Genomic DNA, 13,547 nt, shown 5'->3' on the forward strand with positions numbered 1-13,547 from the left:
GGCCCTTGTAATTTTTTTCCAAAATTTAATTAAAAAAAGAAAATATATCATATACTCCCAAAAGATGTGATTTTATTGAATTGAAATAATACGAATAAGTATACATAAATGACTACCTCGTTAAAAATCTTGCCAAGTAAAACCTGTGGGGAGATCGGGATAAAGCCTTAGCGAAGGAAGAAAGAGTGCAGTATTCTAGGAATAGTAAATTACAAAACCTAAGTGCTGCCAGAAGATTCTGTTATTTCTAAGTTAGACAAATACTTACATACCACACGAATTTTCATTTCACCTGTTTTCGAATTTGGTCAAAGCTCTTCTGTGAAATGCTGCCAGGCAGAAGAAGTTCATAGTCTTTTCTCTTGGTGCGTTCTCTAACTTCCTCATTGTGCACTGAAGCATTATCAACCAGAGCATTTTCTCAGGGGTTTGATAATGTCCACAAGCACTATAACTCTTAGGAAACTTCTAGCACAACGCCCCCTCAGGTCAGTGTGAACCTTTAAGCTATTGCTATCTTTTTCGCCAATCTTCATTCCCAGCTCTAGTGAGAGGTTTGACAGAGACAACCCATGGAATTGCACCCAAAACTTTGTGAAGAATAAACTATCACCCTCCGGCGTTTCGAATTTGTTGATTTCTTTTAGAACCAAAAAGCTTTGTCAAAGCATAAAGGTAAAAAGTTTGAGTCGCCCAACTCGACGGCCTGAATAAAAACTTTAGACTGGGACAAGCCGGTCCTAAAAAAAGAAGAAGGTTAGCACGACCCAACCCCAAAGCTTTATGAGCCTAGGGTGGACTCAAAACATTATAAGGTATTATTAAAAAAAATTCAAAAAAAAGAGTGTTGGTTGCCCGAATAAGTTTGTAGCCTCAACACTTTAGTCTGACCTGACCCGGAGGTCTAAGCCGGCCTACCCATAACCAACAGTGATAGGTTTCAGCATAGCCCGTTTAACATAGCTCAAACTTGCAACCCTATCGAAACACCATGGGTCAGTATCACGGATCCTATTTTCTCGTTCTCACAATTGAAATGGAAGATGAAAAGGTTTTCCTTAACTTCCTTAATCTTCAGTCTCTTTTTCACATCCCATGAATTTGCAATCGTTTCCTAAAAGGCTCACTTGTTATACGCGTTATCACTCAAAAGTTTTCTCAACAAATTAAGGGCTCGTTTAGTTCACTGGTTTGAATGTTTAGTTCGAGTTGAGATATAACTTTATATGAGAGCTTTTTACTGTAGCAAAAAAGTTAGATGTGACTATTTCTAAGAGCTTTTTATTATAACAAAACTCGATTTCTAAACTCGAATTGGTGAAATGAACGAGACCTGAGGCCTCATTCATTTCATTGATTTGAGTTTTACTACAATTAAAAGCTCTCACAAAAAGTAATATCTTCTTTGCTACAGTTAAAAACTCTTAAATAAAATCACATCTAAACTCAAATTAAAAATTCGAATCAACGAACTTGGCACAATCTTTGGCTTCGTTCGCTTCGCAGATTTGAGTTTTCAATTCGAGCTGAGATGTGACATTTTCTGAAAGCTTTTAACTGTAGCAGAAAAAATTATATGTGATATTTTCTGAAAGCTTTTAACTGTAAAAACTTAGAACTGAAAACTCAAATCGATGAAATAAACGAGAGCATTGTGATTTCTTTCCTTTTGCCCAAGAACGAAACGTCAATTTCAAGCACGATTCCTGCTCCTGTCACGTATCTCCTCCATCGTCACAAGACAACATATGACTTTTTGAGATACAATACAATATGACTCTTTGAGATAATTGTGTAACAACAATTTTTGAGATACAATACAATGACTTTTTTTTTTTTCCATAGATTTGACACGAAAAGGCAATAATATAATACCTAATTTGCATGATTGCACAAACAGATATTTTCAAACTTTTCGGAAAGAGAACTTAGTGTGGTACGAACACTTTCACCAGTCACCACTAGTAGATTCCTTGCTTTAAACAACTCACGTGTGTCTTTTTTTTTCTTTTTCTTGAAACAATTAAATTTATTAATTATCTAATCTAATTTAATTTAATCTAACATATTCAGATCTCGTTCACTTTATTAATTTAAATTTTTAATTTAAATTGATATGTGATTGTATGAAAATTTTTTATTATAATAAAAAAAAATTAAATGTAACTTTTTATTAGAGTTTTTATATGTAATAAAATTAACTAAAATCGATAAAATCAACGATTTTTTCCTTTACTAGTTTGTACGGGTAATTGTTTTTAAAAAAATAAAGACATGAAAAATGTGAGGATAAATAAATTTGGGAAAAGAAACAAAGAAAAGTAAAAAAAAACAAAAAATCATCTAAAAAAACTTTGGTTGAATGTGGGGGACATAAACGTAAAAATAAAAACCATATTTATTAAGGTCGATTGGAGATAGAAAAATAGAATAATCTATAATAGTGGGAAAAAATAATTAAAAAAAGTTTGGTCTTAAAAAATTTAGATAAGAATATGCATAATTATTTCAACAATGAATTAGAGAGAAAAATATATTTATGATCGTCAAGTTGCAAGAAGAATAAAAAAAAGAAGAGTGGATGAGAATTATATTTGGATTAATTGATATAATTTTTTAATTTCTCAATAAGAATCATTTATGTCCTGTAACAATTATTTTTTTATTTTATTTGGATGCGCAACCAAACCATAGAAAATGAGAGAGAAACATTATGAAAGAAAGAGAAAGAGAGTGGGAGGAGAGAGAAATCGTATTAGAGACTCGAGAAAAACGTGGGAGGGAAGAGAGAGACTGGGGAAAAGAAATATCTGATGGGTATTCCAAATGGGAGTATTTCAGGAATTATGAAAATTATTTTAAATAACATGCTATTATTTATTAGCATTAATATATATATATATATATGCTATAGATTTTAATAGCATATTTTACATGTTTAAAATATGATGTTTGGTTTATTTTTTCTATGATAAATTTAGGAGTACACCTTTTTTTTGACCAACTTTTCATCATGATTTATGTCTGAAAAGAAAAGAAAATCTGCAAAACGTGAAAAGTTAGCAGCCATCAAATAAATTAGTATTAGAGGACGTTAATTTATGTATTTAAAATTATAATTTAGAATTATTTTTATTTACGTGTATTTTTTATGAGAAAAAATACTATATAAAATAATGAATTATGATTCAAAATCAGAGATAAATATAGAAAATAAACATCCCCTTAAACTCGATAATGGGTTCTTATATGTACATAGCTAGCTAGAAAGAAATGTGCTAGAATTCCCCTTAAAAAAAAAGGGCTAGAATTTGTTCTTCATTAACAAATGGGAATGCATCAATGCAATATTGTCGCGGTCTGCTAATAACAACAAAATATATAGAGTATATATATAAGCTATTTCTTAAGACTACAAGTTAGATGAATACAGGCGATACTTGCTAATTCTTTTAGGAGAATTGCAGAATGGGGGCTGTCTGACACCTAGGTTTAAAGGTACTGTTTTCAAAGATTACTAGCTATTGGAGAAATTCGTAAATATGAGAGTGTTGTTGGATGCATCGGTAAAAGCAGTAGAATCGTATTTATTAGTTTAGCCTTGTCCCCTTTTCAACATAATTCTAAAATCACTACAACTATGTTAGAAGCATTTACAATCATTTTTCCCTGCCTGGGAGCGTTCCCGGAAGAGAGGGATTATCCACTGCCGATCTGGGTCTGAGAAGGAGGATGGAAGAGCAAACGTTGTGTGTGGCGGTCGTGGGAGGTTCGGATCTCCTCCGCAAATGGGCTGGGTGTGTTGGGGCTGGGTTTTGGCTCAGTTACGTGGGGCTGAGATGGTTTGAGCGGATTGGGCTTCCTTTGGCCTATCGCCGGCGATGAGGGACTCCCCTGTGGCTGGGGGTGGGTTTGTCATGGCCCGAAGTCATTAGTGACGTGGAAGCTCGTTTAGGAGTTAAATGTGATTATAAAAGTAATTAAATATTTATAATAATAATTAAAACCAATGGTAAAACATTAAAGAAATTTCTAAACGAGCACCACTATTTAGTTGAAAATAAATTATAAGAAAGTTACGGGGTCGCCTGCACTTTCTGGTTACAAGAGGTTAAAACTTAAGCCTCTAACATCATTCAGGGCTTCACCCACAGGATATGTAATATTGTACATACATGAACATGTAAATAATATTACAGACATCAACTACAGTCTAGAAATCTAAAGTTCAGAGTTTACAATCCTTACATTTACTCACAAGGAGGAAGAATACAATCCTCTCTTAATCAGACGGTAGCAATCTAACTCAGCTACTCCGCACTGCTTCTAGAGTCGCTTGTGAGGGATTAATATTTATAAAACAGATAAAACATGAGCGAAAGGCTCAGTAAGATGTATTTTTAAGTAAGCTTTGTAAACAAATAAATAATTGAATGAACAGGTAAAAAGATGAATAAATAATTAAAAGTAGACATTCAGTTCCAACACAACAGCCGGAACATCACATCCTTTTTCTGAAAGGAATATAAACTAAAAATTTTCATATTACAGGCATCAACAAGTAATTTATCCTCTAATAAATTACTTACACAACTACAAACACAAGCCTTATCACCACTGTAGTGGCCCGGTCTGGATTTCGGGTTCTGCCCCCATGGATACACTCTCTATATCCTATCTAGGCTATCAGCCGGTTTACCGATTCGCAAGATCTTTTCTGTTAAGAAATCATTCATTAAACTTTCTAAAATAGTTCATTATAATTCCAATAGCTAAAATCAAGCTATTATTTTTTAAAATGCTTTTCTTTCGCAAACATGCGCTTTCTTTAAAACATTTGTAAGGCCAAAACTCTTTTGAAAATAGGCTATCAAAGAAATGGGTAAAAAATCCTACCTCGTAAGCACCAAACCTGTGGCAAGTGTTGCACTATTCCGGCTTTCGCATCCTCAAAGCCTCCAATTCAGCTTCTCAGCTAACACTGATATAAAAAAATACTTTAGGATTCATTTCTCATTCCTAAAGTAAATCAATCTCAATTATACCCTTTGATTTCCTATTAGTGTTCCTTAATCAAATTTTAAGTTTCATAAATCATTTTATGTTTCAAATCATCATTCCAAGGGTTTTGATTCCAAAACATGGATTAAAGATGCTAATCCATTCATTCTAGGTTCCAAAATGAAGCTAATTTGGGTTCTCTTCAAAAATTGAGGTGAAAACAGAGTTTTTTAACAAAATAGGGTTGAACCCCATGTGCACCGGTCGACCGGTGACAAAGCAATGCAACACCACCGGTCGACCGGTGGTGTGCAATCCGATCGACCACATAGGTCGACCTGGTGGAATGCAATCCGGTCGATCGCATAGGTCGACCAGTGGAGGACAAAAATGCGAGAAAACTCACCGAATCAGTCTGAAAACCTGCAAATCTGAGTTTAATCTGAGATTTTTCAAAGGGAAATCATCATATCCAGGTTCCAAATGACAAATACAGTGTAAAGAACCAAAAATCCTAAATTTCTTCCATGATTTTACTCAAAATCCATGAAAATCTATTTCGAACCAAAAATAGGTTTTCTAATAAACAAATCTGAGATTCAAGAGAGGGTTTTTCAGAAATCGTACCTCAAATCCTTCTATTGACGTTGAAACTTCTTGAAATTCTTCTTTGGTTCGAAATCCAGTTGATTTGAAGCAAAAAACGGAAGAGAGAGAGTGAGAGAACGCGAGTGAGAACGAGAGAGAAGAGAGAGAGAGAGTGAGGATGCACGGCATGAAAAAGAAAAGGAAGGAAAAGAAAAGAAAAAGAAAAAGGAAAAGATAGGTGTCACAAAAAATTAAAAGATAGTCCAGAAAATATGTCTACACACACTCTGGGGTGAAAATGTAATTACTAAAAATATTTAAATACCTTGAAATTATTTAAATTTACACGTCAGAAACATTTAATCAACAATAATAATTAATTAAATCATATTAGGCAAACTAATAAATCTTTATTACCTTAATTAATCTCGTTTAATTTCTTGAGGTGTTACAGGGTTCGTGTCACCGATGGTGGGTGGGCTGAGAAAGGTTTAGTCTGTCCGGTGGAAGGATCGAGAAGGGGCAGTGAGAGCCCTTTGGTGGGTTGATGGCTAGAGTCGAGTGGATGGGGCTTCTCGGTGGCTGATGTTGAGGAACCTCGTGTTCATAGATCGTAGTGGAGGCTGCATTCTGGATTTGTGTTTATTGTTGCTTTTGTGTTTTGTGTTTGTTTTAGCTTTAGTATGTTAATAATAACGGAGGTGGTCGTTTCAACAACTCCTAGTATTAGTTATCTCGCCCATATGGTTAAGTCGATCACCGTAGCTGGGGTTTGTTTAGTCAGGCTAGAAAATTTTCTAGGCCGTGTAGATGTCCCCTCTACAAGGGGTTTGGTATCGGTAGACTAAGTTAATCCATTGACTGTTTGGTCATTTTTAACATGCTTCGACCATTCTTGATTTTTATATGCCGATCCGGCTTTTTTCCTTTGGGTATCGACATTAATATTCGCCCTTGTGCTATTAGTGTTTTTACGGGTGGATCCAATCGTAGAGGGTTGAATTATGTTGTATTCAAGGTCATGTGTGTCTTTATATTGAGTATGTATTTCATTCCTTTTGGTAATGAAATTTTCTTTTATAAAAAAAATGTAAGAAAAAGAAACAAATAGTAGAATTTATATATTAGAGAAACAAAATTCATGGATTTTCCCTCCGAAATTAATGTTGAAAACAAATGTGAAGATAATAAAATGATCAGTTGCCTCATTTTGTCAAGATTTAAAAGTCTCGGAGAGAAACATGCAAAAATGAGATAAGTTGCATATTTCGAGAAGTGAGATTTGTAACATTTTAAACTTTAAGTGCTAAAATGTGATAAGTTGCAAGGTTCTGGAGCCACAAGTAACCCGGTTTTTTTTTTTTTTTTTTTTTTTTTTTTTTTTTTTTTTTTTTTTCAGCCCAACTTTTTCTCGTCTATTCCAAAGACTAGACTTTCACACAAAGGGATGGCTCTAGTGTTTGGACTTTGGCATTCTTTATTTTCTATTTTTGAATTTTTTTTTTTACTTAAACTATTACCCTGTCAAAATATTATTAGCGAATAGCATCTTTTATGTGCGTATGAAGTATATAGCATATTTTTTAAATGTCAGTAAATTATAAAACCTTCTAATATTCATTTAAAAAATACTCATTTCTAAATTTATTCATGCTTGTAGGGATTTTATTTCTTTTATTTTTCACTTTAGCTAGCCGCCTCTCTCTTCCTGTCCGGACGTCATCGCCCGTGCTGGTAGTCGATGACCGGTAAATATAAAATTTATGATATTTAAATATAATAGTTACCAGTCGTCAGCCACGACTACCGGTGACCAAAATATATCTTATCTACGGGTAAATATGATATTTACCAATCTCCAGCATTGAAGCAGCTGTATTGATAGGTAAATATAGCAATTACCGGTCACCATCGTAGTGTCAGCGGCTGTATTAATAGACTAATATGACAATATTCATCGCTAAAAATGGCAATGTCATCGCTAATAAAAATCAGCAACGATTTATAGTCATCAAATAGTCATCGTTGTAGATTTGTTGTTGAATATATATTTGGAGATGGCACATTTGCATCGCTAAAAAGCAATATACACTGACAAACATGTAGTCGCTAAATGTCAACAATTTCGTCGCTAACAAGTTGTCAGTACAACGTCCCTTATTTCGTTGTTGCACATTTAGTGACGACAAGTTTAAAATTGTCGTCACTAATATTTTATCAATGATGACGACTACTTTGAAATAGATCATCGCTAAATTTTTTTTTAATATTTTTGTATTTTTTATTTTAATTTTTAGGGATGACTTTAATATTTACGTCATCGCTAAATATTGTCTTAATAATTTTTTTTATTTTTAAATAATAATTATTTTAAATTTATTTTGAATATGTTTTTTTGTTTTTAATTTCTCTAATTTAATACTTAAATTTGATATTAAATTATTAATTAAATATGTGTTGTAACAATATATTTAATATAGTAATTAAAAATAACAAATAATCACATCATATGAATTAATAAAAGTGAATACTAAACATAAGTTGTAATTTTAGAAGTTCAGATAACGTACTAAACATGAAAAGAAATGTCTGAAAATATTGTACCTAATACACTAAAGTAAAGTAACCAGTCTCTAGCTAGACATACATTTAAAAAAAAAAAAAAAATAATATGTAAAGCATTAAAGAGACATGGTTCTTTAATTTACAAATTTAACCTCACCTGCACGCTAGCCCATTCGTGCCTGTCACAGTAGGGCGTCTGTCAGAAGTTTTCGATAATATCTCTCCTCTGTGACACAAAGATAAATTTAGAATTTATTAAAAATGAAATGTGAATATTTACTTAAAAGAAGAAAACAATAAATGCAAACTTACATACTTGTGTTGACGCTGAGCGAATGATGATTCTTGATAACTCGAATAGTTTGACTTTTTCCTATTCGTGGAGTTTATTTACGATTTTTCCATTAATTTCTTTTTATTATTTTTTACAATATTTTCATTAACTTCTTATAAACAGTTTTAACAGTTTTAATTAGTTTATAATTTTTAAATAATTTTTATGACAATAATTTTTGTTTTTATGATATTATTTACTAATTGGTTACACATTTTATTCGTCATCCAAATTTTCAAACTTCTAATACGTTTTATAAAATTATTTAATTATTTTATACATCATTATGTAATAAATATTATGACAACTTATATTAGTTTTATCTTCTTATTATTTTTTTAATACCTTTGTAGAACATTTTATGATAATTTTTTAAAATTGACTTAAATATTTTTAATTAAAAGTTATCACATTTTCGAATAACTTTTGTGAACATTTTTAATTACCTTCACTATATTTAAATTTTATGACAATACCCTTTTACTCTTTTATTTGTTATGAGATTATTACATTATTATTTCACAATTAAATTTTTATTCAATTTTGATGTAAATATCAAATTTATTCTCAATTATTTGTTCTTATTTTTAACGTAACCCAAAACCTAAACCTAAACAGAACTATCCACCTAACATCAATTCAATACCAAAATCACTACTAATATCAATTTCAATACCAAAATCAATACTAACATAAAAATGCCCGTTAACATAACCAAATTACATCAATTTAATATTAAAACCATTATTACCCTAAAGTAATTACAACATCGACGACGACAACAACAACATAACTTTTCATTTATTTAAAGAAATATCCAGTATTCTCATACTTATTTTGTTTAAAGCATTGCATTCTCTTTATGTAAGAGAAAGTTTAAAGTTTAACAATAAAACATCAGGAGATGTTGCCTAAGTAATTATTTAAATATATTTCAAGGCTATGTGCCTTCATAAGAGCATAGAGCTCAGTAGAAATTATTAAGCCAATAATTGGCAATAAAAGATATTAAAGTGTTGCAGGCAGTATTCTCCATAGCCCTATGAGAAGAAAAAAGAAATGAAGTAAGGCATGAGCATGAATGAGTTTATAACTTTCATGTATGATAATGTATTTACTTACTGAGCGTTAGCTCATCAGTTTAATTATACTAGTATTATAGGAAAGGAAAAAAGTACATTGAATTAAACTGGAGGATGAGCAAGGTGCCAAATTAACGTGTTAGTACATATGAAACTGACTTATTGGGAGAAAGTTTTCAAAAGGCTCTATAATTTATTATTATTATTTTTTTAAAAATAAAGAGTGTTATTTAAGAGTCCATGGTGTGAATTTTATGAAGCTATGTTATGTAACAAAAACTTTAAAGCTGTACAGACTTTATGTAATATGTATTTGATAGTGTTGTGTAAACTTTTAATTATTCTTGTAATAGTTAAGTTTTAAAAGGAGGACGTTACATAGGTGTAAAAGTACAATTTACTCATATATATGCAGCCCAAATTATTTTTTCCTCAAGCTGAACAAGATTTTTATAATTAGTTGTGGTTGTATAGAATATTGTAGCACTAAAATGATTTAAAAGTAGGTTAACTCTTCGTAAGCGTGTTTTAGATTAACCTCTATGTGATTGATGTAAAGTTGATTTTACAATCATGACTCATTCTAAGGATTGAACTTTCACTGCAGCACTCGGCAGTGTTAGCCAGTTCTTTTTACACTTCAAATGACGGCTTAATCTTTTTGTTATAATATTTTTTATTATAAAATTTTAAATTTAATTTTTTGTGTTATAATATTTTTTTTCACGTAAATTTATTTTTTAACTCTAATTCTCAACTCAAATCCGTAAAATAAAAAGACTCTTAATCTTAACTTTTTTATTATTATTTGAAAAGTTACTCTCACGTAAATTTATTTTTTAACTCTAATTCTCAACTTAAATCGGTGAAATAAAAAGACTCTTAATCTTAACTTTTTTATTATTATTTGAAAAGTTAGCATATGATAAAAAAATGTTCATTTATGGTGAAAGATATTATTATGCTCCACTAGTAGGAACTGCGTAAATTTTAATGCGAATATATAGAGATTTGACCATTCAAAAACTAATCTAATGATTAAAAACAATAATTCCAACTGGGGGAGCAAAAATATATGGCCTACTATAAAGATTTCCAAAAAAATATAAATAGGGGAGCAAAAATATATGGCCTACTATAAAGATTTCCAAAAAAATATAAACACAGTTAATCCCCTAAAAATATGAAAAAGTAAAGATTTAAAAATTATGGAAGCGTTATGGTGCAGAAGGTTATTTTTCTTTACCAGTAGCAATTGTTTTAACATTAGATTAATTTTTTTTATGGTGATCCACAATAGAAGCAATTTTATGCTGAGCATTATAAATTTTTAATGCAAACATACACAAATCCAAACATTAAGAAACTAATCCATGGTAAAATAAAATAGTCCTATCCACCATTAAAATTCTAAAATAGATTTTAATAAACTTGTTACTTTCTACAAAATTGTTAGTAGTTGGACTACCATTTGATGTGATAACGCCGGACGTTGGTAGAATGGTAATCCACGGAAGGAAAGAAGTAGTTCTTGTCTTCTTGGAATCCCTTAAAGGTTGTGAGATTAGAAAGCAGAAGAAGTTAATTAAATATTAGGATTATTATCACTAATGTCCTTTTAAATTTTAAGATTATTTTCAGTTTGCCTTATAAGTTTTAAAAATTTTCTCTTTATGTCCTGAATTTTAAATTTTTTTTATTTAACTCCTTATGGTGTAATTTCAGTTAAGAACTAATAAAAAAAAAGAGTAATGTATTCACTTAATCTTTCTATGTGAATTTCTATTAAAAACAAACAAATTAAAACCACATGGCCACAATTAACCCCTTATTTTTCTCTCTGCTTTTAATAGAAATTCTTACAAAAAGGTTTAAATAGGACAAATCTAAAATTTTAGAGGTAAAGTGGGAGTTTTTAAAATTTAAGAGATAGAAAATGACTCTAAAGTTCAAAGGACATCAATAAAGTTAATCCTAAATATTAATAATTTGTGATGGAGGGGCGATGGAATGCGATACGAAATCCACATTTCATACACCTCTATCATGTTTAATCATAAATTAAGCCAATTGTTAAAGCTTCATTCAACTAAATGTACTGTAGAATCTTGATTATTGTTTAATTAAAATTAGACGCCCTCAAAATTAAGATGGAATCAATTCTTGTTTTCCATTTTTTTTTTTTATAGGAAAGCGAGGTATGGGGAATAAGCCTTATTTTATATTTGATTGCAAAAGGTATAAAAATAATTAAAGAAACCTATACTTTACATATGTTAGTGCATGAGTGTTTGTGTTGGAATTTGCCACCCAATAATATTAAAAAAGTTCCCACTCTTTACTATTTATATATAGTTTCTTTTTGGGGATAATTCTTTTCAAGTATTTGACTACTGCAATATTAAATTTTTCAGAGGGAGTACTTACTATTACTTACCGAGAAGTAAATATTACAGTAATTTATAAAACCACACTCATATATATATATATATATATATATATAGGTTTAAATGTATTGTTTTCAAAGATTACCGGTTATCAACCGTTAATAATGTCCGTATATGGGATAAATTCCTAAATATGAGGGTGTTGTTGGATGCATCGGTAAAAGCAGTAGAATCGTTTTTATTAGTTTAGCCCTTGTCCCTTTTTCAACATAATTCTAAAGACTAAAACCACCACTACTATGTTAGAAGCATTTACAATCATTTTTCGCTGCCATGTTTATGCTTTTTTCGCTCGGATCGGAGCCTGGGAGCGTTGCCGGAAGAGAGGAATTATCCAATGCCGATTTGGGTCCTGAAAGGAGGATGGAAGGGCTGAGAAAGGTCTGGTCTGTCCGGTGGAAGGATCAAGGAGGGGCAGTGAGAGCCCTTCGGTGCGTTGATGGCTGGAGTCGAGTGGACGGGGCTTCTCGGTGGCTTGCGTTGAGGGACCTCGTGCTCGTAGATCGTAGTGGAGCATGCATTCTGGATTTGTATTTATTGTTGTTTTTGTGTTAACAACTTATCTCGCCCATCCGGTCAAGTGGATCACCATCAATGTGAGTTGTTTAGTCCGGCTAGAAATTTTTATCTCGCCCAATTGGGATTAAAACTTGGTAAGGAAAAAAGAGTGTAATCATTGTGGGATGAATTACAAATTTGACGAACTTACAAAGTCTATACAAGATTACAATAACACTATACAAAGTAAATAAATATTTACAAATTACAATACTAAAATTTAATTTGAAGCAAAAGGATCGTCTTGAAAATTAAAAGTTATTCTATTAAATTCGTCGATCCATTCTTGGCTTGCCGGTGAGATTGTATCGTTTAAGCGTTGGTCGGAACGATCCCAATCCTTGATGCACGCCAAAGCTTCAACAATATCCTGTTGCAATGCATTTCTCCGTTCTTCAAGTATTCGGCCGGTTGTACTGAATGCTTGTTCGGCTGCAACAGTAGAGACTAGGATCGAAAAAATATCCATTGCCAGTCGTATTAGGATCGGCCAAGTTAATGCTCGTGCCCTCCACCACTGAACCAAATCAAACATTTCACTATTGTCTACAACTAAGCCATCACTCAGGTATGCCATTAACTCGTTGAAGCCCCCGCTGTTGCCGCCACCTCTTAATGAAGATCCACTCCCAGATTCTTCTTGACCTTGAGTCGTCGCCGTCGTCTTCTTCTTCTTCTTAGACAACCCGAAAAAATTCAAGAATGAATGCGGATTGTCGTTTCGTTGTTACGGTTCTTCTACATGAGGTGTGTTTCTAAACCTACTTTCATAAGAGCTATAGAGAGAAAATATTTTTTCCTTTATAATAGGAAATTGGTCAGTAGTGTCGATAGCTAAAAAGTCACCTAAGTTATCTAATCCACTTTCTAAACCATCTAATTTTAATCTAGGGTCGAAAATAACACCGAAACCATACAACATTGGTAATTTAGACTAATATTTTTTAAACTTCTTTTCCATAGAGGCGATAG

This window comes from Morus notabilis, unplaced genomic scaffold (genome assembly GCF_000414095.1).
Source record: "Morus notabilis unplaced genomic scaffold, ASM41409v2 Scaffold220, whole genome shotgun sequence".
NCBI classification, from domain to species: Eukaryota; Viridiplantae; Streptophyta; class Magnoliopsida; order Rosales; family Moraceae; genus Morus; species Morus notabilis.